The sequence below is a fragment of the Danio rerio genome, chromosome 14 (assembly GCF_049306965.1).
Source record: "Danio rerio strain Tuebingen ecotype United States chromosome 14, GRCz12tu, whole genome shotgun sequence".
Taxonomy (NCBI): domain Eukaryota; kingdom Metazoa; phylum Chordata; class Actinopteri; order Cypriniformes; family Danionidae; genus Danio; species Danio rerio.
Window position 1 is genome coordinate 5,989,195 of NC_133189.1, and position 23,654 is coordinate 6,012,848.

Here is a 23,654-nt window from a genome sequence, read left to right on the forward strand (position 1 = left end):
AGCGAAGTGAAATAACCCTATATTGTATAAACATTACATCAGTGCTTCTATAAGTTAGAGCTGGCAGTGGTCCACATTTTATTAGCTCCAGTGTGCTTGAGAAAAAGGGATGTGGCTTTATCTTAGTGTCCATTTCACCTCACAAACAATAAACACTTTATAGACATCATTTATATTCGTTAGAGTGAGGAAAGGGGGACTTAGATGAGCATTTTTGTTACCATTGATTATACTACGCATTAATGCAGTGCTGTCCAACGTTGGTCCAGGAGTTCTGGTGTCCTGCTGACTTTTGCTCCAACTTGCTTCAACATACCTGCCTGGAAGTTTTTAGTACAGGGGTGTCCAAACTCGGTACTGGAGGGCCGGTGTCCTGCATATTTTAGCTCCAACCCCAATTAAACACCGGAACCAGCTAATCAAGCTCTTTCTAGGTGTACTTTAACTTTCAGTGAGGTGTGCTGAAGGAAGTTGGAGCTAAACTCTGCAGGACACTGGCCCTACAGGACAGAGTTTGGACACCCCTGTTCTAGTATATCTAGTAAGAGCTTGATAAGCTTGTTCGGGTGTGTTTGATTAGGGTTGGAGCTAATCTCTCCAGGACACTGGCCCTCCAGGACCGAGTTTTGACACTCCTGCATTAAGGGAACTCTCCAGGATGTAGGTGACTTTTTTCCTTCAGTAGAATATTAATTAGGGTGTACCATGAATTGCCTCCCAGTGGTTTACCGCCATTGAGTCAAAATGTACCTTTATTTCGAAACCTATGAAGGTTTTAATAGTATTCCTGTTAAGTTAGTTCTGTCATGACAGATCTCTGAGAGAGTTGGTTTTTAATAAATATCATTATGGCAATGTTGATGTGTTTGGTCTTGGTGGAATAGATCTGCTACGCTGCTGCTGCTTTTATTACTATGGGAGAGCAAGTAACAAGATTTGCTATTGCCAGTGTATTCACAGACTTGGCTTCTGAGAATATAACACACTGCTGCAAATATAATATATGTAACCCCTATAGCAAATCTAGGGTGCTTTTACACTTGGTTTAATTGCCTACACCGTACCCAAGTTTGATTGTCCTCCCTTTTTAGCTTCTTAGCAATGCACCAAAATGGAAAGACATTCACACATTGCAGTCATTCTGCTTTTACTAAATCTTTTTGTTTTGAACATACAGAAAGCGACTCATGTTTATCTGCCGCAAAAATATTATAAACGTTCAGAACATAAGAACAGAGTTCAACATGAACCATACTCTGGACCACCTCTTTCAGGCAGACTCGGGTACGGTTCACGGGTGCACCCGAGTTCAGAAGACACCTTTACACTAGCTAAACATTCCGTACTCTGACATAAACAAACCTAGGTGCGGACCAAAAGTGCTAGTTTGAACACTGGTGGAGCTGGGATGGTGAGGGTCACCGAAAAATTGACATTGTTGCCTAAGGAGGACACATTTGGCTTATTTTGCATGCATCCGTTTACTGTTTCCAATGGAGGTGCGTGGCTTGTGCTCACATATAAGGCAAGATGTACTTGAGTTTTTTTCAGGTGAAGCTAGGTAAAAAAAAAATCAAAATCAAATTTTCCAAATATCGCAAGTGCGCTGCGAGTCACGTGACAAGAGATGATCAATCAGCTTCACGCTTTTGGTTTGACTGGAGAGTGGAAGAACAGCTGGCAGACTCTTTGGAGGAATTTGTTTTAGACACAATATGTGAACGGCCCCAAAAAACAACGAGGCATTTCAAAAGTTCCTACTGAAATATGCTTTGCATTAAAAGCAGGTTTGGCATACTGTCCCGGGAGAGAACCCTGAGCTCGGAGATACCTGAGCTCAAGGCTCTCACCCTGTAAATAAGCATAAAAGAGATTCGAGATCAGGTAGGTTTCAAAAGCTCCCCTTAGAAAAGGAAAGAAAAGGAGGAGATGGGGTGGAATGGGAGATTTTTCCAAAACAAAGATAGATCAGTAGGGAAAACCTTTTATTGTAAGCTTGGATCACTCTGATTGGACTATTACTGATTACAGATGAGCAGCCAGTCATGCTCATTCATTTCACATGCTCCTCTCGAAATTAGTTTATGAAACTTTACTTAAAATACAAAGGAGCAAGCTCATTGGCTGCTGAGGCGACAGCAATCAATCACCAGTGCAATTTAGCTAATGATGTATCAACAGTTTAGGTGTGCCTTATCAGCCCATCCACGCATAGTTTCACGACAGAACATTGTATGAAAGGTTATTTCGTATTATTATTTTCATTACATTTTTGTTGTTGTTTAGAAACTTAGCAAAATGTCTGAAAAATATCCACCAGAAAGTAATAAGTCACAACTAATGTATAAATTCTGATTTCATTAATTTTTCTTTGGCTTAGTCCAGGGATTGACAAACTTGATCCTCGAGGGCCGGTGTCCCTGCAGACTTTTGTTCCAACACTAGTCAAATACACCTGAACAAACTAATCAGTGTCTTCAAGATCACTAGAAATCTAAAAGCAAGTGTGTGTGATTAGAGCTGGAGCTACACTCTGCAAGACACCAGGCCTCCAGGACCAAGTTTGCCAACCCCTTGCTTAGTCCCTGATTTATCAGGGGTTTCCACGGCAGAATGAACCGCCAACTACTCTCAGATTTTATGCAGTGTATGCCTTTCCAGGCACAACCCAGCATCATTCTGGGAAACACCCATACACTTTTGCATTCACACATACTCTACCAAACTACACTATGAAACCCAAAGGAAGAACACCTGGGAACCAACAACCTTGTTGCTGTAAGGCTAACCATTGAGCCACTGTGCAACCTAAATTACGATTTAGTTCTGTTAAAACATCACTTTCTAATGAAGGTTCTGTTAGACCTATTAAAGACAAAATAAGAAGAAGAAAACACTCTATTATCATTACTGGAAGAACATTTAGAGAATATTGCCAGAACGTTAGCCAAAAGATCAACTATAACTTTCTTTGTCATGTAACATTTCCTTATTTTGACTCGTTAGGATATCCGAAGCCAGCGAAATTTAACTTATTTTGTCTCCACCGACAATAAAAGCGAGAATAAGGCCGAAACAGATTGTTCAGAGCGATACGGCCTGAGAAATGGTGCGTTTTTGTTTATGGAGTGTGCGCGAATATATTCCAGACTTTATTGAATTGTGAACTCAGTGGGAAGGAGAGAGCAGCGAATAGCACTTTGGAACAAAAGGCCTCGAGTTTCATGTTATGTCTTGGTTACAAATGACACAGCTTAACCCGGGATAGGAGACAAAGGCATAAATTGAATCTGGCCCCCAAACCACAGACTCCTTAAGCGAAGGAAGGACAGATCTGCAACACTTCTCCGACACCGCGAAGTGATACTCTTTTATATTGTTATGGTTAGACTGACGCCCCGAGCCAAGGAATGGCAGAAAATAGATTTCCACCCTTCGACTTTTCCAGCTTCATCCTGCAGATTTCTCAACAATAACAATTCCTGAGTCACGCTCCGAGCATCGGTGAGTCCGAATGCTTCGGGAATGCGCATCATAATGAAAGCTCATCAATATCCCGAGTCCGCCACTTGCAATTGAAGGTCTTTTGCCGTGCCAAGAAAAGAGCCATCAAACACAGACAACTCCTTCTGCTTCTATTGTTATTCAACTCATTAATAATTCTGTTCGAGCGCTGATCTCCTATTGATATTAAATATATTCCCAGATGTTTTTCTTGTCAGTTTCTACCACTCCTGTCTTGAACATCTTTGCTGTTGTTTAACTTATGAGCAGGAAAACCTCGCAGCCTTTAATAGACTAAAGAAAACACAGGTTATCAATCACTGGTGGTGGTTTGCAGAAGCGCGGCTACACGACAAAGCAACACCTACAAATTGGCTTTGAATTGCTAAATAGTGAAATCAGTGTTTCGGGGCAGGGCGGCTTTTTTCGGTGAGGAATGAATCACTAAAATGTGACATTCATCTTTTTGATGAGTTGTGCTTTGATTAATGAGTGTCTGAGAGTGGAAAGTCCCGATCGAGCATTGGGAAGAAGGAAGGCAGGAGTTTTTTAACGCACTGCTCATCAGAAATCAAAAGTCCTGCTTAAAACAGCCTGCATGATTTCTGTTTTTCTTGTTAATGCAGATGGATGTCTATCAGCACGCCAAGCAAAAACTCCTTCACATTCCTATCAACACATATAAACAATATATATATAGTAGAATGCAAAATTGTTAGCCGTCCTGTGAATTAAATTTTTTTTATATGTATATTTCCCAAGTTTAAAGAGAAGTTTTTTTTTAAACTATATAACTTATTTTTAATAATTACAATTTTATTTTTGTCTTTGTCATAATGACAGTACACAATAGTTGACTGGTTATTTTGCAGGTATTTTTAAGTATTCAGCTTACAATTTAAAGCTTAAATAGGTTAATTAAGTTAGCTAGACAAGTTATATTAATTAGGCTAGACATTAGACTAGTGTTTTGCACTGAAGCCATAATAATAATAATAACAATTCAATCATTCATTTTCTTGTCGGCTTAGTCCCTTTATTACTCTGGGGTCGCCACAGCGGAATGAACCGCCAACTTATCCAACACGTTTTTACGCAGTGGATGCCCTTCCAGCCACAACCCATCTCTGGGAAACATCCACACATACATACACTACGGACAATTTTGCCTACCCAATTCACCTGTACCGCATGTCTTTGGACTGTGGGGTAAAACGGAGTACCCAGAGGAAACCCACGCGAACGCAGGGAGAACATGCAAACTCCACACAGAAATGCCAACTGAGCTGAGGATCGAACCAGAGACCTTCTTGCTGTGAGGCGAACGTGCTACCCACTGCGCCACTGTGTTGCTAATAATAATAATAATAATAATAATAATAATAATAACATCATTAGGGAACTAATAATATTAAACTGAAAAAAATAGATAGTAGGATGGATGGATGGATGGATGGATGGATGGATGGATGGATGGATGGATGTGTGTTTCTTGTTGATGCCAGAGGTGAGAGAAGAATGGCCAGACTGGTTCCAGCTGATATAAGGTTACAGTGATTCAAATAACCACTCATTACAACTGATGTATGCAGAAGACCATATTTGGACACAACATGTCCAACCTTGAGGCAGATGAGCTACAGCAGCAGAAGACCACATACTGTCAGCTAAAAACAGGAAACTGAGGCTACGATTCCCACAGGCTCACCAAAATTGGACAATAGAAGATTGGAAAAATGTTGCCTGGTCTGATGAGTCTCCATTTCTGCAGCGACATTCAGATGGTAGGGTCAGGTAGGGTGTCAACAACATAAAAGCATGGAACACTTTGGGCCCATTAGTACCAATTGAGTGTCAACGCCACAGCCTACCTGAGTATTATTGCTGACCATCCCTTTATAACCACAGTGTGCCCATCTTCTGATGGCTACTTCCAGCAGGATAACACGCCATGTCATAAACAACGAATCATCTCAGACTGATTTCTTGGACATGACAATGAGGTCACTGTACTCAAATGACCTCCACAGTCACCAGATCTCTATCCAATAGAGCACCTTTGGGATGTGCTGGAATGGAAGATTTGCATCATTGATGTGCAGCCAACAAATCTGCATCAACTGTGTGATGCTATCATGTCATTATGGAGCAAAATCTCTGAGGAATATTTCCAGTATCTTGTTGATTTCTTGCCTTGAAGATTTAAGACTGTTCTGAAGGTAAAAGGGGATTCAACATGGTACTAGTTAGGTGTACCTAATAAAGTGGCCTGTGTGTGTGTATGTATATATAAATATATACAGCCAAAACATTTTTAATTATTTTAATAAAGATAATTACAAATTATATTTCAATCTAGAGTCATTAACTTATAATTAACTTATATACTAATAAATAATGTGGACGAGGCAGTGGCGCAGTAGGTAGTGCTGTCACCTCACAGCAAGAAGGTCGCTGGGTTGAACCTCGGCTCAATTGGCGTTTCTGTGTGGAGTTTGCATGTTCTCCCTGCCTTCGCGTGGGTTTAGCTGCTAGAAATTAGACTAGAAATTAGTCAGATCACGTTTATATGTTCTTCTTAATGCCAACCGTGTAATTAATTATCGATAAGATGCTTATAATAAGACGTTGTTTGTTTACCTTCAGCTTTGTGTGTGCCCATGAAACAGCCCATGGGCACACACACATGTACATCTCGACATGCGAAAGTGTTTCTCTATATGTTTTCATCGAAGTTGTTCACAATACTAATTGTTCATTCCGCTGTGGTGACCCCGAATTAATAAAGGGACTAAGCCGACAAGAAAATGAATGAATGATCTAATAAATATTTGAATTACATTCTTATAAACATATTGTCAATATTATTATTAATATTTTTTTCAATAATTATAAATTATTTATAATTAATACAAGCCATTTACTCTAATTTTAAATAAACATTATTAATGCATGACTACTAATAATAAGAAAAAGAAAATAATCTTGGTGTTATATGTACTTTTTACAGTATTTTTACAATTTTGTTCATATTAATGCATACATGTATACAATCAAAAAACCTATACTATTAATTTATATGTATATATTTTTTGTCTCACTTTATACATGTAAACCAGAAGCTTTTTAAAGACAATTTCTTAACATGCAATATGTTTACATTGGATGTACTGAAGCATACTTTATTATTATTATTATTATTATTATTTTTATTTCTTTCCCATCCATTTACTGGAAACCAAAAGAAAAGACATTTTTAGCAAGCTTTAAGAGGCCTGTCTAGGAACTCTTCCTCCTGACGAGGGTCTTTATATGTAAATACCATCACAGATCTCCCCGTGCGACGTAAGATACCTGGATAATCCTGACAGGCATTGTGAAACGCTACAGTATGAATGATAAAGATCGGAATGTCATTGTTTGTTATTGTTTTAGCTGATTCATCCTGAAAACGAGCGTTCCCGGTCCGGGGCCAAGCGCTGTCATGCAAACCTCTGCTCTAATCATTTCTGAACATGTGGAAGGACGATATTTGCGCAGCAACACCTGTAGGTACTTCCCCAGACTATAAAACGCAAGAATGCTACTCTAGGTTTGAGTGATGGCACACAATGACAGTTCTTCGCAGGACTGAGATGAGTGCAGATCTGCTTAAGGCTGCTTTATCAAGTGAAGCTCCTCTGTGATTGAAGTTATGATGGAGAGATAAAATCCACCAGCAGCTCAAAGAGACTCAATGGGCTATATGCACAGCTAGGGTTTATTCCCCTACTGATAAACTTCCGGTGAAAGCTTTATGCGACTGTTTTCAATATTTTGAAAGCGTTGATGTTGAAATGTAATTAAAATACAATCAGTTAAATAAACTTAAGCATTCATTTAGTTGTTCAGTGTAAAACGAGATTAAGTGAAGTTTCAAGAGTTCACACTTAGCTCATGACTTACGAAAGCTCATTTGGCATCCTGTCCCAGGAGAGAGCCCTGAGCTCAAGGCATTCCTCGAGTCCAGGGCTCCCTCCCTTTGTGGGGCGAGGGGAGATTGAGGGAGATCTCAAACTCCCCCGCAGCTAAGGCCAAGGTGAACTTCCTGAGAGCGAGACGATTAGTAAAAAAAGACTTAGGCTTAAGAGGTCTATAATGCAGATCAATTTTTAGGCTTTGGGAGAGAACTGAAACCCCGGGGGGGAAACGTGCCAGCACCACGCAGAGATATCAGAAGCTCAAGTAGGGAGCCAGAGCTATTGAAATTCCTGCTGGTTGCTGGGCCGCTGAGCCACCTATTTTAGATAAGGGTGGAAGAAGGGGGAAGAGGGGGGATTCTTCAAGACGAAGATAGTTGTAAGTGGAAAAGGAGTAGACATATATGGGAACTAGGGATCCTTGATTGGAGGATCGTGATTAGCTAATATGAGCCAGCTGGTTTAATCATGAGCACGTACTCCTCTCGAAATTAGTTTAATAAATTAAACTTCACTTATTTATAAACAAATTTCGAGGGGATTACGTGCTTATGATTGTTCACAGCTGTTCCAGCTTTAGCTAATTAACTAATTATCCTATCAGATGATTCTTAACTCACTATAAATAACCAGAGTTTTCTCATCTCAATATCTTCGTCTTGAAGAACACCCCCCCCCCCCCCCCCCCCACCACCACCACACACACACACCTAACCCTACTTTCCCTTCTTTCAAATGGGCGACACAGTGGCCAGTGATTAGCAGTTGCCTCACAGCAAGAATGCTCCTGGTTTAATTCCTTTCCAAACCAGGCGACATTTCTGTGCGGAGTTTTACTCGTTCTCCCCGTGCTCGCGTGGGTTTTCCTCCGGTTTCCTCTCACAGTTCAAAAACAAGCCCCCTAAACAATCCAAAATATATTTAGCCAAGCTCTGAGTACTCCTCTTCTCAGCATCCATATCTGACACTTAGCTACAATAAGTAGGAGGGGGAGTCATCGAGATCTACCTGAGCTCAAACTCCCCTCTCGCCCTGCAACGGTAGGGAGCCCAGGGCTCAAGGATCTTATAAGCTCAGGGCTCTCACCCGGGACAGCATGCCAAACAAGCTTTATAATCAATCATCAGCTAAGCGTGAACTCTTGAAATGTCGTTTAAATGCAAGCACCGTCAGGAGCCGGAGGCGAATGCAGAAACTACATTAAAAACATCACATCTTATGCATTCTGAGCAGGCCCAGCGCCAGGATTTCAACCAATCATTTTAAGACCAATGGTTTAATGCACGTTTTAAAAAAATATATAGTCAACTAATTGCTGTAAAACCAACAGGTTTACTCACTTTTTTAATAAAGTCAACTATCACTTTTTACAACCTGTTAGAACTACAAACATTTTTTACTTTAAAGTAAATTACACAAACACATTGCCCTGCTGAATAATCCAGCTTAAACCAGCCTAGGCGGGTTGGCTGGTTTTAGCTGGTCGACCAGGCTGGTTTTAGAGGGGTTTTGGCCATTTCCAGACTAGTTTCCAGCCATTTTCAGCCTGTTCTTAGCTGGTCAGGCTGGAAAATGACCAGCTAGATCCAGCTAAAACCAGCTTGACCAGCCTGGTTTAAGCTGGAGATAGCTGGTTTTGGCTGGGCTCCCAGCCTGGCTAGGCTGGTCAAGCTAGTTTTAGCTGCTCATCTCTCAGCCAAGACCAGGCTGGAAATGGCTGGAAACTAGCCTGGAAATGGCCAAAACCTTTCTAAAACCAGCCTGGTAGACCAACTAAAACCAGCCAACCGGTCTAGGCTGGATTAAGCTGTTTTTTTCATTAGGGCTATGTTACAAAAATGTTCTAAATTTAAAGAGCGCTGAGCATAACCCCTATAAGGGTGGTCTGTCATGTTTCTGTCTGTCTGCTCCAGTTGGTCCTACAGTACAGAGTCTGTTTTCACTCTCAAACTGTCTCACACACTCAGTCAACTCCATAACCTGTTCAGTCTTCTCCGTAACCCAATCCAGCATTTAAAACAAAAAGGTAGACACTCTTCAACAAGGAAAGGTCCTTTATCGCCTTCCCGGGAGGTTTTGAATATCAGCCTGTGTAGATAACATCTCTCCGCGGCTATTCGAGTGTGTCATGGCCTCTTTCATTTGATCTTTATTTACATCTGCCATTGTGTGGCCTGAGCCATTAAACTAGAAGCCGTTCTGAATGGATGAGAAGTTGGGGATAATGCCTCCGCACTCCATTCAGCTTCCTTCATTAGCGAGCTGTCCATCCGTAGTGACGGATGAGAGAAAAAGTAAAAAGACCAAGGGGGGTCGAAAGACAAATGGAGACCCCAAAGAGATTCACTGTAATGCAAGCGAAAGGCCCAGCTCATAGGATGCCATTCAAATCAAGACTTGAAGGCCAAGTCAAGCTCGGTTTCCTACAGACACAAAGAGAGAAAGGAGAGAGCAAGTCTCTGTATATGATGCATGGAAGGGTGAACTTGATAAATAGTGCTTTCCTGTATAATGTAATCTTTGTTTTATTTACAACTTCAAAAAAGATGACTTTACAATATGTGTATAAACTTCTAATTCGGAATCATTTTATGGTTTTAATTATAGAGTCATGTTGTTTTTGCACAAACCCAATTAATATTGGGTTAAAAATACTTTTTAATTAATTCATTCATTTTCTTGTCGGCTTAGTCCCTTTTATTAATCCGGGGTCACCACAGAGGAATGAACCGCCAACTTATCCAGCAAGTTTTTACGCAGCGGACGCCCTTACAGCCGCAACCCGTCTTTGGGAAACATCCACACACACATTCACACACACACACTCATACACTACGGACAATTTAGCCCACCCAATTCACCTGTATCGCATGTCTTTGGACTGTGGGGGAAACTGGAGGAAACCCACACGAAGACAAGGAGGACATGCAAACTCCACACACAAACGCCAACTGAGCCGACGTTCGAACCAGCGACCTTCTTGCTTTGAGGCGACAGCACTACCTACTGCGCCTCTGCCTCGCCCAACTTTGTAATATATAAATTAAATTAAAAATACTTTTTAATATATAAATTAACTTTATTCACAGTGCATCATGAAATAGCAATGCATTCATATTATATACAAATGTTTCTATTAATTATGGCAGTGGGAAATTAATTATTCATTGATTTATATGTGAAATACAATAATTCTAGCCAAAAATAAAAAAAAGCATTTATATGTAATTTAGGCGGCCTCACAGCAAGAAGGTCGCTGGTTCGAGCCTCGGTCGGGTCAGTTGGCGTTTTTGTGTAGAGTTTGCATGTTCTCCCGCGTTCGCTTGGGTTTTCTCTGGGTGCGCCGGTTTCCCCCACAGACCAAAAACATGTGGTACAGGTGAATTGGGTTGGCTCAATTGTCCATAGTGTATGAGTGTGTATGGATGTTTCCCAGAGATGGGTTGCAGCTGGAAGGGCATCCGCTGTGTGAAACATATGCTGGATAAGTTGGTGGTTCATTCCGCTTTGGTGACTCCAGATAATAAAGGGACTAAGTCAAAAAAAAAAAAAAAAAAAAAAAGAAATTAATTTGTCATTTAAATCATTTGTAGTTACAACACACACACAGCCAAAAATGATAACAAATACAAATAAATGCTGATTTAATTTTCACTGCAAAATATAATTTTAAAAAACACAATTGTTTAAGTGCTGATAATAACTGTTTCTCGAGCTACAAATTGGTATATTATAATCATTTCTAAAGAATGATGTTACACTAAAAAGAGTGCTGTAATTTAAATTGTAATTATATAAAATTAGAATCAAAAATTATATAAACATTTGAAAACATTTACAGTTTGAAATTAAAATAGAAAACTTTAAATTGGCAAATATTTAAAAAAAAATTTTTTTTTGAAAAATGCAAAGGGGGCTAATAATTTTGACTTCAACTATATACACACACACACACACACACACACACACACACACACACACACACACACACACACACACACACACACTACCTGACAAAAGTCTTGTCATCATTCCCAGTTGTAAGAGCAATCAGAAAAGTGGCAGAAGGTTGATTTTTCAGATAAATCATCTGTTGAGCTGCATCCCAATCATCACAAATACTGCAGAAGAATTTTTGGAACCCGCATGGACCCAAGATTCTCACAAAAATTTGTCAAGTTTGGTGAAGAAAAATCATGGTTTGGGGTTACATTCAGTATGGGGGCGTACGCAAGGTATCAAGACATTTGTGCTGCCCAATATAATACAATCCACCGGAGAGGGTAAATTCTTCAGCAGGATAGCGCTCCTTCTCCTGCTTCAGCCTCCACATCAAAGTTCCTGAAAGCAAAGAAGGTCAAGGTGCTACAGAATTGGCCAGTCCAGTCACCAGACATGAACATTATTGAGCATGTTTGGGGTAAGATGAAGTTGAAGGCATTAAAGATGAATCCAAATAACCCTGATGAACTCTAGGAGTCCTGCAAGAACACTCTCTTTGCCATTCCAAATGACTTTATTAATGAGTTATTTGAGTCATTGCAGAGATGTATGGATGCAGTCCTCTAAGCTCATGGGAGTCATACACAATATTAAATCTTTTTTTCACTGCAGCATGACTTTATATTCTATACTGGACATTATTTCTGTTAGGTGACAAGACTTTTGTCTAAGCAAAGTCAGACCTTACTTTCCTAATTAAAGGATTAAAAATCAAGGTATGATCAGATTTTATTTGGGTAAACTAAGCGTAATCTAGAGGCCTTTGTCTTTTATATTAGCCACTTCTGATACCAAATCATCAACTAGAAGTCAACTTATTTGTTGTTCCTAAAACTTCAATAGGCAACAAGACTTTTGTCAGGTAGATATACTCATAAATGCTGTACAGGAATTATGACTCATTGCACTGACTCATTTGCATAATAACTTCAATTAACTGAATTCTACAACAATACAGATTGTGTATGCAAATAGATACTATAAACAAGCACAATTCATTCTTAGTGAATTCCCCTTAGTGTGGGTTAGTCTGTCTGTTTTAATGCATTCATGTGTGTGTGCGATTGTGTGTTCATGCTGGCTCTTCTACAAATTGCGCAGGGTGTGGGAATTTCCCTCCTGTAGTGAGCTGTCAATCAGTGTGTGTGTGTGTGTGTGTGTGTGTTCTCTGTGCAGTTCTTCTGTCAGCCTGCTGATGTTGGTTGTTGTGTTAGTGATCATTCATGGTTAATCCTGCTTCTTTCCCTCCCAGGTTGCTGTGTGATGTTGGTTAAAGGTAAAGTAGGCTGGTGGGAGACGGATGACAGTTTTCAGGCCTCCAGGGCGAAGACAAACAAGAGTTCACAAGTTTACATGTTCGTATAATCTAAAGGATGAGGGTCTGTCTGCTGAGGAAGATCTCCGTCCTGAGACTCCACTCAAGCTCAAGTTCCTCCTCTGGACATCATTAAGGGAATTGTGGAGAAAAAAGAAGTTTGTATATGATATGATATTCCTGCTTGAATGCTTTGTGACGGTGTACAAATCATACTAAGTCTGATTATCTGCTACTTAAAGTAGTTCATCCAAAAATGAAAATATACTTATTTATTCACCCTTAAGTTGTTTCAACTAGGAGTTTCTTTCTTCAGTTGAACAGAAAAAAGATATTCTGAAAAAGCTGAAAAACTGCAACAATAAGAAGCTGAAAACCTGTAAACATTGACTTCAATAGTATTTGTTTTGCATACTATGGAGATCAATGTTTATAGGTTTTCAGCATTTTCCAAAATATTTCATTTCTGTTTAACCCTTTCACGTACGATCACACTGGTGTGATTAGCCTCGGCTGGTCACAGAAACGTACGATCACACCAGTGTGATTAGAACGTTCAGAGCGCCGGTCATCAACTGCTAAAATTCTAATCTGTCGGTGCAGGCTGAGGCACAGAACAAGCTGTGCAGCGCTTGTCATAAATCATAATTTATCCATGCTATCAAACAAATAATTTATTTTGGGTTTCGGACATTCATAACTACAAGCAAATATGGAGACTGCAATAATATTTATTTTTCAATATAACTGGACAATGTGCTTTGTTCATGTAGGATACACACTGTTTATGTTACTAGAATATTTTCTCTATTCCTCTTCCAGACAAACAGTTGCTTACCTTCATGTATTACAGCAGAAAATTATGAATAAACATGATGTAAATCCAGCAGCTCGGATCTTTCCTGCGGTTGTTGCTAGAAGGAATACAGCTGTGATCAGAAGTTAATGTGAAGTATTATTTATTAAATTAAGCATTAATTATATTTTATTAGCATCTACCCCTACCTAAACTTTAAACCCAAACCTCACGGTAATGTCAAAATATTATTTTGTTGTCACAAAAAATATGTTATTTACTGCCATGAGTATCCTAGCTGTATCCTATCTAGAATTAACTGCGCTGCAATAGATCTGTGGGAAGTCTGATATTATTGCAGAGGCTAAAGATTATTGGCTGAAAACTGTCAACTGAACATACATTTCATTACAACATCATTAACTGTTCCTAGTTAAAGACCAACAGTTTTAATGGGCAGATGCAAAGCCACTTTGTTCCCATCCAACGACTGAGGAAACATGCTAAACTAGGGCACATTTAATGGGAACGGGGTCGCTATCATGCTGCAGTTGCCTAATGTTTGTAAGGTCTTTGTCCTGAAAACAAGCAAAGAAATTGTCACATTTAATGCAAAAACAATCTCAGATGCTTATCCAATGCAATTTAGAGATGAAACATCAGCTAAGCACTCAAATAGCTCATCCAACAGTTTTGAAATGATTTTATTTGCATGCAAAAAGTGCTAAAAATGTATAGTTTTTTTTTTTTGGTTTGTTTTTTGAAAATATGTTTATTACATTATTGTGAAAGCAATGGAAAAGTATTCATAGTTTGCTCTACATAGACTTCTATTTGGCTAATTGTGTGAAGAGTTTTGAACTTGTGGCTTCAATACTGTGCAATTCTTGTTAGCGGTTGAGGTAAAAAAAAAAAAAAAAAAGGTATTATGTGAAATACCATGATTTGCCGTACTTGTATGATTCAAACAGTCAAACAGCACAGGTAAAAGTAGATTAAAAACAACGGTACTGTAATCTTTATAGAATAGAAAGTAAAAAAGAAACAACAGCATTTATTGGGAGTAACAAAACTAACAAGTCACATTTAATGAAAAAAAAATCTACAAATGCAATTTAGAAATAAATGATCAACTATATGGACTTAAATAGTCCATTAAAAATGGGAATAATCGATTTAAAATTCTTCACGCAAACATCGCTGTCCATTTAACGAGCTCAATGTGAATCCAATATTTAGTCTAATTCTAACGCTCTGTGTGAACGGCAACGCTTCCCATTCACTTTGAATTGGTGACGTCCGGTGTTGCCGAACTGCATTGTGGATCTGTCGGCGCCGCTGCAGAGGCGTTGCTCGCTGCAGAAGTTGGGACTAGCTCAACTTTTCAAGCGCCAACAGAAGCGTCAGCCAATCAGATCACTGTATGCAAATACACCAGCTAGACAGTGGCCTATTTCTGACTAATTTCATTGGAAGACGCTGCTATGACGATCGTGTCAGCCCCAACTTCAGACAAGCCTTCAGTCAAGCGTTGACGCTGAAGCCCTGTGTGAATGGCCACTGCACACGAAAAGCGACAGACCAGAAATCATACATTTCCAATAGAGAGTAGTGCGGGAGCTGCATGGAGTTCCGATCATCTCTGTATGCGGAAAATTTGCATCCGATTTGAGCTGCGGATCTGTTGAAATATTTAAACTCCTACAACTAGACCGTATGCGACCGGATGTAATGTATTCCAATGTTGTCCAAGCAGGTCCGTGCTCGCGACATGAAAAATAGGGTTCTTTAAAAAAGTTCCGAAAAAAATCTATATTAAAAAAAAAAAAAAATATTTCTATTGATAAATGAGTAATAAATATATTATATTTTAATGTTGTCTCCATATTCCCTCCAAAAGTTTTAGCGGTCTACGAGTTTATAGTATTCATTCATTCATTTAACTATGGTAAACGCACTAAGAATACGGGCTCTTGCTTTTGCACTTCTTTATTTCAAACACCGCGAGAATCAGCTTCTCTCCCATGGTGTAAGACAAAACTGAAAATTATGTGCGAGTGCCACAAGGGGGCGTATTCCGACAGTTGTGTTCGATTGTCATGTGCAGTGGAAACGCGGCTTAAAGGTGTTGATCATTTACTGTATTACAATTACAGGAGTAAATATGTTGGGCAACTTGTACTTGTTTTTGTTTTAAGAGTTTAAAAAGTGTAAAAAAAAAAAAAAACCTTTGCTATACGCTTACATTTAGTGGCGTTCCTCCATTACTGTCAAATGGTAATAAATATGATTCATATGACTTTTTTGCAAATATCACGAGGCAATATTACATTGCAGTACTTAAAATATGTAAGAATAAAATACGTTTTTAAAGGAACTGCTGTTAAAAAGAACTGATTATTTTGATATTATTTACATCATTAACCAATATAAATATAACATATAAACATAATTAAACTGTAACTTCACTTACTTTTAAGATTGTTACTTGAGTAAACGTTTCCTAAAGTACTTGATTGTACTTGAGTACAGATTTAGTATACTCTACCCAGTGCTTAATAAGTGAATTGCGAGGACACAGAACAGATCGGGGTAATGGATCCGGCATGTTACCCGAGGATGGAGAGTTGTTGAGCACAAAAGAAGAGACTGTGAGGGGGGGTTTGGCGGTGTATGGCGAAAGGGTGTTGCGGACAAAAGCGAAAAAGGATGGAAGGGGTGTAGCAGACGAAAGTGAAGAGGGTGGAGGAGTCGCGAAAGAAAGTGAAAGTAAACAGTAGGATGGTTGAGGAGGGCTAATGGTAAAATTATGTGCTGGATCAGATTTCAGAGGTGCCAGATACCGATCCGCCATGTTCCGGCATAAATTAAGCCATGCCTCTACCCACATCTGATGTTTGTAGAGAAAAAGGTACTTCCCAGAAAGCACACAACATCATAAGATGTTAATATTAGGAGAGATTTAGTTCTTGACGTCGGGTGACCAAAATCCAATATCTAGCTTGTGTCTAAGACGTTATTTTGATGTCTAATAATGACATCAAATGACATTGGTATTTGGTTGATTTTAGGTTGTGTTGGAAATTGACCAAAATCCAACATCGAGTCAACATCTTAAACCAATGTTATATTGACATCAAATACTGAGAATTATTTGTCACGTATGCTAACCAAAATCCAACATCCGATAGACGTCATAGTGGTAACATCCACACAACGTCAAGCACTAGCATCAATAAACATTAATATTTTGCTGATTTGAGGTTGCGTTGACCAAAATCCAACATCCGACGTTGGACACTGATGTCGGTCTGACGTTGGTTCTGACGTCAACACAATTTTCATTTCCACCCAAAATGTAACATCTCATCTCATTGGGGTACAACATCAATCTGACGTCATGTTGATGTCCTGTGCCTCCTGGGTTAGATTATTAATATGTTGTTCACACTAGTCAAAATTGTCCTAAGATGAAAATAAGTGTTCTATAGTTTTAGACAATTTTCATAAACTTTTTTGATGCACTTCAAATGTTGACTGCTGTAGTACCACAATAGTTCCTCTAGGGCATGACTGTTGGAACCCCAATTTTTCAAGTGTGTGTGTTGGTTTGCAGGCTGTTTCAGGTAGGCTGCTCCACTGCTGGTTAGTGTGTGGAGTTTACCATGAGCAAAGGGTGGGAATATCGAGAATCGAGACCCCCCGGTTTCATAGCAGACGGCACATTCCAGGCTCAGCTTTGATAAGACACAGAGCAGCAGAAGACAAGCGGCGGGGTCCACAGCAGGACAATCATTAATCCAGTCACAATCATTAGTGGACTACAAACCCTCACAGGCGCAGAGGAGAGATGAGGACCAGCCCTGGATCACATACATTTATGGATTTTTCATTGCATTGCTATATCATATACACTGTAAGAAAACGCTATGTTCCAAACAATTCCTTTATGTTATCTCAACATAAATCAATTAAGTTAATGTAATAGTTTTATACAAATTTAAGTGGATTGAACATAAACAATTATGTTGTCCCGAAAGAACTTGATAATTGTGTTGTTTCAACTCATTTTAAATAAGTGTTAAATAAGATACACAAATGTCTGAAGCCGCTGAATTGTAAAGATATTCAAAAAAGAAGGGAACAACTTTTGCATATTAACTATTTTATATCTTCTGTTGTCGAAATTATAGTTTATACTTTTTTTAAACAGGTAAAAAGGCATTTTAGTGTAATGAATTATTGAATTAACAGATGCCCAACCACCGCAACTGACTTCTCCCGATGTGGACGAGCAGCAGCTCTACGCCGAGGTCCTCCCATGTGACAGAGCTCCTCACCCAAGGTGCAACCTGCCACTCTTTGTATCACTCGCTTATATCTGAGATCTTGTCCTTTCTGACATGACACAAAGCTCCAAAAGAGAGAGTAGGAACGTAGATTGACCAGTGAATCGAGAGCTTTGCCTTTTGGCTTAGCTCCTTCTTAACCACAACAGACTGGTAAATCGCCCGCATTACTGCTGCTACAGCATCAATCCTGTCAATCTCATGTTCCATCCTTCCCTCACTCATGATGAACAAGACCCAAAGATACTTGAACTGCTCCATCTGGGGTAAGACGTTTCCTCCAAACAGTGGCGCAGTAGGTAGTGCTGTCGCCTCACAGCAAGAAGGTCACTGGTTCAAACCTCGGCTCAGTTGGCATTTCTGTGAGGAGTTTGCATGTTCTCCCTGTGTTTGCGTGGGTTTCCTCTGGGTGCTCCGGTTTCCCCCACAGTTCAAAGACATGCTGCAGGTGAATTTGGTAGGCTAAATTTTCTGTAGTGTATGAGTGTACGAGGGTATTCCAGCCGACAGGAATGTGTAAAAAAAAGTCGTTATCATATGGACAAGTCTAAAATGGCTTGTTCCACAGAGCCGACCTAGCAACCATATGGGACTAAGGCCGAAGAAGATATATATATATATATATATATATATATATATATATATATATATATATATATTGTAAATAGAAAAATCATGTATCATGTTTGACACATCAGGCTTAAAATAAATATATGTAAAATAAATATATCTATATTGCTACGAGATACATAGTGACAGTTGATATTTGTATATATTGTAAGTAGTCACTCTGCTATTATTACGGTCTCTTTAATTTACATAACATGCTATTATTAAAGCCTGATAATACTCAACACGTTCAAACTTTTTTTAGATTTTGTCTAAAGGTACAAAACTGTTCGATTTCAAAACCGTATTTTATCTGACGATTATTCCATATGTTAAGTTCCCCTTCGGGGGGAACTTCAGCACTATAAGTGGATTTGATTTGTAAAATCCACGCATTGGGAGGTTCGGTTCAGAAGCTACTCGTCTGAAAGAGTATTGAACGGGCCAATTAAGAATGAATTGGCAGCGCAAGCCTGCGCAGGTGAGCGGCATAAGCAATCAACTGAGTATATAAGCTCACCTGGCGCCAGCAGACGCTATCCTTTTCGCTTCAGAGACTTTCTGATCGAGTCGATGAGGGTTCCTCCTGCTGTGACCAGCGATTCTGAGCGAACGAGAGCATTCTCCCGGTCCAGAGTGTGTACACGCAGTGGCAGACGGTCGAGCTGGGTTTCTCCCTTGCCTGGCGTTCTTTGGGTCCGGTCCTCCAGAGCGGTGCGTATAAAGTTGCAAACTTCACAGAAAGAGCAACACAGTCGTGCAGCACGTCCTTTTCAGGACGGCGCTCCGACTGTGCGTTTCTGGATGCGGTGGTTTCCTGTCCTCGGATGATGGGCGCAGGCATTGCGTTACATGTCTGGGGGTCCAGCATGTTAATGCGCTGCTCGCGGGCAGTTCATGTCGTCATTGCGATGCCATGACTGTTGCGCAAGATCGCGGTTAGCCTTTGCAAAAGGGTGAACCACCCCAGTTGTCCCCTGCTCTGCAGCGGGCACTCGGGCAGATCTGAGGGTTTCAGCGAGAGATAATCCGTCGCCCACGGGCCCGCGGACCTCCCGCTCCTCTAAGCGCTCCATCCAAGCTTCGGGCGGGGGAAGCGATCCGTCTAACAGATGGTAGCCCTTACGCCCGATGACACCGGAGACCAGATGTCCACCGCGGCATCGGAGGGTGGGCTTTCATTGTCCGATGATGATCCAGACCCGCTCGCCCCCTTCGGGCTGGTGAGCGCTGTCACTACGGATCCTGAAACGGACATGTTAGCCGTGCTTTCCCGGGCTGCTTCGGCCGTGGGTTGGAGATGGTTTATCCCCCAGCTCCGCGGCCGGACCGACTAGAGGGGCGTTCCCTTCTTCCCGGAGGTGCACAGTAGGCTCACGCGGTCTTGTAAAGCACTTTTTTCTGCTCGTGCTGCGTGTTCCTCCACCCTAACCACTCTTGACGGTGAAACAGCCAGGGGGTATGTGGCGATTCCTCAGGTTGAGTGCGCGATGGCGGTAAATCCGCGCGGCGCCTCTTCTTGGCGGGGTCCGCCTCGTCTCCCATCCAAAGCCTGTAAGTTATCTACCTCCCTCGGAGCTAGAGCTTACATAGCTGCGGGCCAGGCTGCTTCCGCCTTGCATGCGATAGCCACCTACCAGCGCTACCAAGCGCAGGCGCTGGCCGAGCTGCACGAGGGTGGGTCCAACCCAGGCTTACGAGCTTCGCACCGCCGCCGACTTAGCTCTTCGGACTACTGAGTCCGCTGCGTGTGCGTTGGGGAGGACGATGTCCACATTAGTGGTCCAGGAGCGCCACCCCTGGCTGATATGCGCAAAGTCGACAAAGTCCGCTTTCTTGACTTCCCCATATCCCCAGCCAGGTTCGGCGACACTGTCTGTGAATTCACCCAGGAATTCAAGGCGGTGAGAGAGCAGTTGGTGGGTGATGTCTTATCGGCGGTCCGTAGCCCGCTCCGCCCGCCGTGCCATTCATACCTGCTCCTCGCCGAAGGCGCCCGCCTACGAGAGCTGCTCCGCCCCCGCACACGCCTCAGGCGAAGCGAGCGCGTCGGGCACCTCGGAAGCAGGCAGCCCCCCTGCCCAGAACGCCGCTAAGTCCGGCAACGGACCGCGAAGCGCCCCTGGGACAGGCCATCTGGAGAAGAGGGAACTTGCTCTTTCCCCGCTGGAGGGCGGGGCCCCATTTCCAACGGCACTTTTTACTGCCATGAAAACATTATGAAAGGGCACTTTTCACTTCCCCAGATGTGACAGCCCGAAATCTGCCAGTCTGGGACGCTATGCTTTCTAGCTTGCAGATTCGGTGCGTTTCGCCAGTGGCTCACGAGCGCTGGGAGGACGGTCTCCTTTCTCCCACCCCTCGAGCCTCCCCTCCGGAGCTCGGGTTTGGAGTGAGAGCAAATATCTCACCTCCAGCTTTTCCGTGGGACCCGCGAGCTTCCCGGATCAGCACACCCACTCCGCGCTGCCCCACTGCTGGTACGTCAGCGATTGTAGCGATGAGTCCATTAGCGAGAGCTCTGCCTGCCTGGTTAGCGCGGGCCAGCTCTTCGCGGTGGCTCATACGCACAATCAGACTCGGCTATGCGATTCAGTTCGCGAAACGGCCCCCCAAGTCACGGGTGTGTATTCACCAGGGTCAGCCCCCTGTCCGCCCCTGTCTTGCGAGAGGAGATTGCTGTCCTCCTGGCGAAGGATGCAATCGAGCCGCTCCCTCCAGCCGAGATGGAGGGTGGGTTTTACAGCCCACGCTTCATCGTGCCCAAAAAGAGCGGTGGGTCACGGCCAATCCTAGATCTGCGCGTTTTGAACCGCTGCCTGCACAAGCTGCCGTTCAGAATGCTTACGCAGAAGCGCATCCTCCGGTGCGTTCGTCCTCTGGGTTGGTCTGCAGCATTAGACCTGATGGACGCGTATTTCCATGTCTCCACTCTTCCTCGCCACCGACAGTTTCTGCGGTTTGCGTTTGAAGGTCGAGCTTGGCAATACAAAGCCCTCCCCTTCGGGCTCTCTCTGTCTCCGCGGGTCCTCACCAAGCCCGCGGAGGGTGCCTCAGCGCCCCTTCGGCTCGCGGGCATCTGCATACTCAATTTCTTTACGACTGGCCGATTTTTGCCCTCTCTCGGAGCAGTTGATTATGCACAGAGACAAAGTGCTCTGGCACTTCCACCTGTGGGGGTTTCAGGTCAACCGAGAAAAGAGCAAACTCGCCCCCGTGCAGAGGATCTCTTCTCTCGGGCTGGAGCTGGACTCGGTCACCATGGCAGCGCGCCTCTCCGGAGAGCGCGCTCAGCTGATGCTGTACTGTCTGAGAGAGCTCGACAGTAAAATAGTGGTCCCACTGAAACTATTTCAGAGGCTCCTGGGGCATATGGCATCCGCAGCCGCTTCATGCCGCTCGGATTATTCTATATGAGACCACTTCAGCACTGGCTTCACGATCGAGTCCCCAGACGCGCATGGCACGCGCGCGCACACCGAGTCTCTGTTACTGCGCTGTGTCGCCGCGCCCTCAGCCCTTGGAGCGACCCCTCGTTCCTACAGGCCTGGGTGTCTCTAGAACAGGCGTCCAGTCTTGTTGTCGTTTCAGCAGACACTTCCAACACGGGCTGGGGGGCTGTGCGTTGCGGGCATGCGGCTGCGGACCTGTGGAAAGGTACCCAGTTGCATTGGCATATCGCCTGGAGCTGTTGGCAGTGTTCCTCGCTCTCCACCGTTTTTTTCCGGTGCTGGAGCGGCAACACGTGCTGGTCAGGACGGACAGTACGGCGGCGGTGGCGTATATCAGCCGTATAGGGGGTATGCGCTCTCGCCGCATGTCTCAGCTCGCCCGCCGTCTGCTCCTCTGGAGTCATCCGCGGCTGAAATCGCTGCACACCATTCATATTAAGGCAAGCTCAACCGTGCAGCCGATGCGCTCTCACGGCAGCCTTGCGTCCTGGAGAATGGAGACTCCACCCCGAGTCTGTTCAGCTGATATGGGCGCGATTCGGGGAAGCCCAGATCGATCTGTTGCTTCCCCCGAGATCGCTCATTGCTAGTTGTTCTTTCCCTGACCGAGTGCTCTCGGCACGGATGCACTGGCTTACAGCTGGCCTCGGGGCACGCGCAAATACGCGTTTCCCCCAGTGAGCCTGCTCGCGCAGTTACTGTGCAAGGTCAGGAAGAGGACGAGGAACAGGTTGCTGGTTGCGCCCCTCTGGCTCAACCGGACCTGGATGTCAGAGCTCTCCCTCGCGATAGCCCTCCCCTGGCAGTCCCTTCGAGAGAGCACCTACTCTCTCAGGGACAGGGCACCACCTGGCACCCTCGCCGATCTTTGAAGAGATTTTAGACGCGAGGAAGACTTAGGTAACCTCCGATTGCGGTGGCTAATACCGTCACTCGGGCTAGAGCCCCCTCCCCGAGCGCGCCTATGCCCTGACGTGGAGTCTATTCACTGAATGGTGTGTCTCTCACTGAGAAGACCCCCGTAATTTGCCAGATCAGCGTTGTGCTTTCTTTACGCCGAGAGAAGCTGGAGAGCAGGCTGTCGCCCTCCACACTCAAGGTTACGTGGCTGCCATCTCCGCTCTCATAACGCGGTGGCTGGCAGCACCGTGGGAACGCATAACCTCATCATCCGGTTCCTCAGGGGCGTTAAGCGAATTAATCCATCCCGCCCCCTCTCATGCCCTCTTAGGATCTCGCCCTCGCTACACAAGCCGCGTCAGATCCCTTCGATCCTCGACTCAGTATCTTTCTGTCCCTGAAGACAGCTCTGCTGGTCGCGTTGATATCGATTAGAGGGTCGGGGACCCGGAGGCATTTTTCGGTCAGTGACTCGTGCCTGTAATTGGGCTGGCTTCTCTCACGTCCTGAGACCCCGCCCGCGATATGTGCCCAAGGTTCCTACCACTCCGTTTTAATACGAGGTAGTGAGCCTGCAAGCGCTGCCCTCGGAGGAGGCAGACCCAGCCCTTCTTTATTGTCCAGTTCGCGTTTTGCGTATTATCCGGACCGCACTCAGAGTTTAGATCATCTGAGCAGCTCTTTGTCTGTTATAACGGTCGGCAGCAGGGAAGTGCCGTACCGAAATAAGTTCCCACTAGATTGTGGATGCCTTTCTTTCACTATCAG

At 43.2% G+C, this 23,654-nt stretch overlaps 1 long non-coding RNA gene across 1 annotated transcript in view; it reads left to right on the forward strand.

The window, feature by feature from the left end:
- The window catches only part of LOC141377672 (uncharacterized), a 33,901-nt gene extending 19,422 nt beyond the window's left edge, over nt 1-14,479 (forward strand). The window contains exon 3 of the long non-coding RNA XR_012390177.1: nt 12,718-14,479. This is a non-coding gene — a long non-coding RNA (uncharacterized lncRNA). The remainder of the gene's footprint in view (nt 1-12,717) is intronic.
- Nucleotides 14,480-23,654: the final 9,175 nt, after the last annotated feature.